At 38.8% G+C, this 6,340-nt stretch overlaps 1 long non-coding RNA gene across 1 annotated transcript in view; it reads left to right on the forward strand.

The window, feature by feature from the left end:
• LOC147581922 (uncharacterized) overlaps window positions 1-413 on the forward strand; it is a 30,526-nt gene extending 30,113 nt beyond the window's left edge. The window contains exon 3 of the long non-coding RNA XR_015249788.1: window positions 251-413. This is a non-coding gene — a long non-coding RNA (uncharacterized LOC147581922). The remainder of the gene's footprint in view (window positions 1-250) is intronic.
• Window positions 414-6,340: the final 5,927 nt, after the last annotated feature.

The following is a 6,340-nucleotide window of genomic DNA, read 5'->3' on the forward strand; positions in this document are numbered from 1 at the left end:
ATATCTTTTTCTCTACTGTCCTTTAAAATAGAGATTACTGAAAAGCACAGTGACTTATATCTTGGAGGTGAGAATTGATATTTCAATAGTTTTAAAGCAGTGGTTCTTTCTACCTCTAGAGATTCTCATTTAATTTCTCTGGGAATCTGTGCTACTGGTATTTTAAAAAATCTCCCCTGCTATGCTAATGTGTAACTAGAGTGGAAGACCAATAAAAAATAGCCTCTTTGATTCTCTACTTTCATCTCAGACAGCAGCACAAAAACTTCTAGAATCTGGAACGGGAGAAAATCCGTCCACTAGAACTTCAACGAAGAGGAGACCCATGCATACCCCCAGAGAGAGTCTATGTTTTCTTTTTTCTTTTTCTGTGATATACCCAAGACCCACCTTGGACTCAAGGGACACAAATTTGGTCTTCTTCAGGTTGGTTGAGCAAAAAGTGAAGTTAGGAATAATTGGGATTTATAAACATAAAACATGGTTTTTTCCCACTTAGTACAGGTTTACAGACATGTTTCTGAGGGCATTTTGCTCATCCCTTGGAAGTGGACATTCCCTCCTATTCCATGTTTCCAGTTGTCTGAAGGAGGGATGAGTGTCAGCACCTCACATCTGTGGCGAAGGAAGATGAGAAGAAGCTCTTGCTCTCCAAATAGCATCCCTGTTTCTAGGTGGGATGCATATTATATACTTTCCTCCCAAGGTCTGTACAGAAGCTGGAGATGTCCTGGGCCACCTGGATGCATGGAGACATTGGAGAAAACAGAACCATGAGGTCAGTGGAGTTTGTGACCAGAGAAGAAAGCGAGATGAGAGAATTTTGTTTGGGAAAGAACAGACTTGATTTTGCCAGAGGACTGCATGACTTCTCCTCTGATAGCAGCACATGAACCTTTAGTTTTAAGAGCTAGCAGGGTTTGGGTGCCTTCCGTGGGGAAGTTAGCCAGGACTACAGCCCTAAATCTAAGACAAAGGACATGTTGCAATCAGATATCAATTCTGAGGAATATAACATTTTTTGTTCTTATAATAAGAATTCAGATATTCATTGATAGTTGCGGTGAGTGGGATGGGACAAAAGACACCTGATGTTTTCCTTCATCTCTTCTCTAGGATAGGAACTTTCTTAAATGCAGAGAGCCAAATAAGCTGTTGTTTGGATTGTTTTCTTTTGCTTTTAAAAGTTATTTTACTTTTGCACCCATTTTCTATCTTCTCTAATGTTTTTCAAGACTGATATGTCCTTTAACATGTGTTTATTTTGAAAAGGTGGTTGTTTATAATTCTGGAAATAAATTTGAACTTTGGAATTAAAATATCTGGTGTGTTATCCTGACATATCCCTGATGACCTCCACTTGAGGCTCTGCAGAGCTCATCACAGCACAGTGTGGAGCAGGAGAAACCCCTGCATTCAGCAAAGGAGGGCGTTTTCCACAGGGGGCCCCTGTCCATGATGTTTCCCCCTCTGGAGGTACAGAGAATTAGAGAATTAGGATCCTCAAGAGAGTTTGAGTGTGAAATGGTGATTGCATGTATGCAACTTCAAACTCTGTAAGAATCCAGCTCCCATTCAAAATGTGGGATGTTTCCCAGGTAAATTTGTTGCTTGTTTTGGGTTTGAAGTTATCCCCTATTCCTGGTATCTCTGCCTGAAGTGTTCTTAGGGCTCAGGTTACCCAGTAGGGCTTGGATGGTAGTATTTCCCCCTTTCAGGGATTGGCCCAGAGATTTTTTCCTCCAAGTTCATGGGTAGGGAAAATGCAATGAAACTGTGCTGATGCTGCCTGTCCCCTTAATCTACAAAAGTAATTAATCTATTTTTTATGTGGTCATTTTGACAAATTTGTCATAACCTATGGGGCATTTTAATTTAACCTAAAGCCAAACCATTAAGTTTTTAGACATTTTTCACCCCACCACTCTAACCTATCCAAACCCTAGGACTTTGTCCTTTACTTCATACTATTCTATCACTTCCATGGGTCATTATGAAGAAACGTCTGTATATAGTACTGGTTAATTGGAAAAAAGGACTGTTTTGGGGCACCTGCGTGGCTCAGTTGGTTAAGCATCCAAGTTTTGATTTTGGCTCAGGTCATGATCTCAGGATTGTGAGATCAAGCACTGCATTGGGCTCCGTGCTGAGCTTGGAGCCTGTTTGAGATTCTCTCTCTCCTTCTCTCTCTGCCCACTGTCTCACTCTCTCAAACAAAACAAAACAAAACAAAGAAACAAAACAAAACAAAACAAAACAAAAACCCCAAAACTGTTTTATCATTTTGGCTTGGTTAGTTGGGTAGTGCCCAGATGTCTGCATTAAATGTCTTGTTTCCATCCTTGCTACAAACTTAAGTCCCCAGGGTTTGTGCAGGGATGCCACCCTGCCTTCCCTAAGGACTGTCACCAGAGCTGGAGTCTGTCTGAGATGGTTGGCAACAACTGGATCAACTGAGCTGGTCCCAGAGCTCTGAGAGCAGAGAAATGTCAGGAGCAAGAAGTAGATGATAGAAATCTGGATTTTGGAGAGACCCAAGTATGGCATTAATCAGTGATGATATGGGAGAGTGGAGTGATGGTAAGAGGAGTTTGGACCATTCTTTTCTCCCTCCTCATCATTCCTATGGATTTTGGTTGGTGGAAATGATTCATAATACAGGAAAGAAAGCATCTCTTCTTTCCTCCTTGGAGAATCACTTCTGACCTTGGATAGGAAAGGGACCACAGGAAATAGATTATTCATAGATTGCATTTATGTTCTGGATCTGGGTTTGAAAGATATGCCCAGATTGTAAACCTTCCCTTGCTGTTTCTGGGAAGAATCAGGGAAAAAATGGTGGAAGGGGATCTCCCTTTGCTCCAACTGGTAGAAGCTCCTAGAAAGATAGAAGCTAGGACACTGAGTATGACATTTTGATCTCAAAAATTTAGGGCTTGGTTGTTTTTAAATCTTGTTTTGTTTTTCAAATTAGGACAATAAATGAATAAAGACAGATAAGCAAAAGTGCTTTGGTTTTCACTGGGAAGAAATTTGCTATTTCAAATGTTAATAATGAAAAGTCTAAGTTAACTCTCCTTATATATTTGTCCTGATTCTCCTGTTTCCAGAGTTTCAGAATAAAGAGTTTAGCCTTGAACCCTTCACCACTCGCTATGGAAGAGAATCCTCCCTTAGGGACATCATTCCTGAGGGAAGGAAAATGAGTGACAGACAAAAGCTTCTGAACCCAGATGTAAATCCCATCTGTGACATATCCAAGCCTAACCCCTGACCCTTGGACAGAAAAATGGGCTTTTATTAGAGCCCACACACAGAATAATGAAAAGACTAATGTAAATTCAAGATTAGTGAAAGAAAGTAAAAATTTAGCAGGAGCCAACCCAAGTTTTTCCCATTGCCCAAGACTTTTGAAATGAACTTTTCCGTATCTTGAAGAGTAGAAGGAGTGTGATACCTTGCCTTTATAAATCACAGGTAGGAGCTCTCAGATTATAAAACAGTAATTTGTAATCAGTACTTAACCTCAATATATTCGTCTGCAATGTTTCTATCTTTTACCCTTCTCCTTCCTATCCATCACAAAAATGAGAGCAGCAAGACTCCCCCATCCTTTTAGGTATTCCAACTTGGGTGTGGTTTAATCTTAGACCAGTGGTATATACACAAAGGAACATCAAGGTCAAGAATCCAGTGTTCTCTAGTCCTTTGTTCTGAATTTTCATAGTGAGGCATGTCTTTTCTTTAAAACAATATTTATGGCTTATAAAGTTAAAGAGTGAAAACATGCTCAACAACAACAACAAGACCATATGAAAGACAGAAGGGCTTGAGGAAAAACTCTGTCCAGGGAAATCTGCCTGAGAGCTCATCCTGAATCTAGGACTGTGTTACAACCCCAGGTTCCTATAGCAGGTATAGAGAGTATGTGGAGGCAGAAGCAGCAGTGGGAAGGACACATTTTGTTCTTGACTCTGGGATGTATAGGAGTGACCCTAGAGTTTTTCTTATGCTTGAGTAGAGAACATAAAATTTAATTTTCATGGTGTAGGAGTTGTGGCTTACAGAAGAAAATGGAATATATTCTGTTTTCCACTTCTATCTTGGTAGAGTAGCGAGAATTTCAGCCTGAGTAAAAGGTCAGCAGCACACCAGGTTTCTGAAGGTGAAATCATGTGGAACATTGGGCTGGACTCCATTTTGGACAACCAGTAAGTATTATAAGTCCCTTGAGGATTTAGACTTATTATTTATATGAATATATATATAATATGAATAATATATAATATAAAAGATATATTTTAACCTAAAAGTACAACATATGCATTTCTTTCTTTCTATTATCTTTCTATAAAGTGAAAGGCTTTTTTTGTGTACGTGTGGAAAAAATAAATAGGTATACATACATATTTAGTAATTTGTCCATCCACATAAATAGGAGAAATGTTTTACCAATGAGATATTTAGTAATGTCCAAGTTAACTCCTCATGTACTTTTCCTTGCAATTTTCCTTTGGTTTCTGGGATACATCATGGTTACACAAAAATCCTTTCACTATAGTTCCTGCTTCCCATCCTCAGAATGATTCCCTGAAGGCTTTCTCCATAATGGACCAAGTCTGACCTCTGACCCATGAATAGAAAATTGTACTCCTTGATGTGATCTCTACATACATAATTCATTGAGCAACTCTAAACCTTAAACATTCTCTATGTAGGAGCCCCACTTGCATCCTTTCTTACGTCTAGTATATTTTAAAGTCTTTTGTTCATTGCACTTTGTTTTCTATTATATTGTCTATTTTACTTTGTTTTCTTTTGCAATCACTCTGTTCTAAATGATTTGACTCTAATAGTCTCAAGACTTAAGTTTTATAATCCTCAGCATCTGATGAGTTTGACTTTATTTTCCCAGTTCCCTGGGGTACGCATGATGAATTTTAGGGATGGAGAAGAAGAAAAAAAAGAAAGAGTTGATGTCTATGTTAGTTCTTTTTTTCTTCAGTCTCAAAGTCCAGAATCTATAAAAAGAGCCCAAGAAGCAAGTTCTGTGCACTTGTAAGAATAATACTAGGATTAAAAAGAGGGCAAAAGAAATTTGTATGAAGAAAGGGGTGATTGAGAGGAGGAAACATTAAAGAGAGTTTCAAGGCAGGGAGGGAGCAATATATTCCATTTTGGGGAGTAAGAGAGGAGATGGGAATCCTCTGCAACATACTTTGCTTTTGGAATGAGGATAAATGACACCACTCAGGTGGGAATGGTCCTTAGGAAGCCCAGTGACTGAGAATAATCCTTGAGTATACCATTTGGACAGGTTGATGTGAAGGAGACCCAACTATAGCTGTGTGGGTGGAGCCAATGGGTATGAGACTGTTGGGTGATGAACTTGTAGACTTCCCAAAGTCATCTATCAGCTGAAATAGCTGTTAGGAAAAGCCTTTCTGAGAACACTTCTGCAGCAATGAACACCTGTAGGGCTCTGGTCTTGACTTCTAAATATCATTCTCCACTGAAAGAATCCAGAGCTCCTTGGAGAAGTGGCTGACTCCAGGTATAGGGCAGGAAAAGTACACCATGAACTTGGAGCATTTTTTGTGCCAAAAAGCAAGAAAGTGCTCAAAGAAGTGGTGAGGTTGTGTAAAGGACACAGAGGCCAATTTGAAGGATTTCCATGGAACAATCTGAACATCATAATGACCTTTGATAGTAATGGACTATAGCCCAAAGAATAAAATAACAGTCTTTGAATCCATACTGATAGAAGTAAATGAGTAAGTCAATAAACGGGCAAGAAGAGAATGCTCTTCTTTACAGTAGAATTAATAAAGACAGAAAGATGGGTAGAGCTAGAAAAGCACCTTCTGGCAATCACTGTAGTAATAATTGTTTCAGGCAAAAGTCACCAATGACTCCTAAAACCAGAGGGTGAAAGTATGATGAAAGACAATATACTTAACATAGTTTCAAAGTATCTCCCAACAATATACTTATTGGCCAGGATTCAGAGAAAAAAATAGTATCTTTTGAGCAAAGAAAAATGTTTCAAAGAAAAAAAATAGTATCTTTTACAGTGGAGAAACCTGCCAGAAATCATCTTTACCCCGTGATAAAATTAACATCATCAGTGATGGGACACTTAGACATTATGTGCCTCCTGAGAAGGGCATAATAGCATTTGTATGATATTCTGACAAGAGTGCATTCCTGAATCTAATCATGATGGAATATCAGACAAACCCAAATTAAGGAACAGTCTGCAAATTAACTAGTTGGCACTCTTCAAACTACCAAGGTTATGAAAGGCAAAAAAGCATAAAGAAATATTTCATACTAAAGA

Source organism: Puma concolor, chromosome B1, assembly GCF_028749965.1.
Source record: "Puma concolor isolate L17-30 chromosome B1, mPumCon1.1.hap2, whole genome shotgun sequence".
In the NCBI taxonomy this organism is placed as follows: Eukaryota; Metazoa; Chordata; class Mammalia; order Carnivora; family Felidae; genus Puma; species Puma concolor.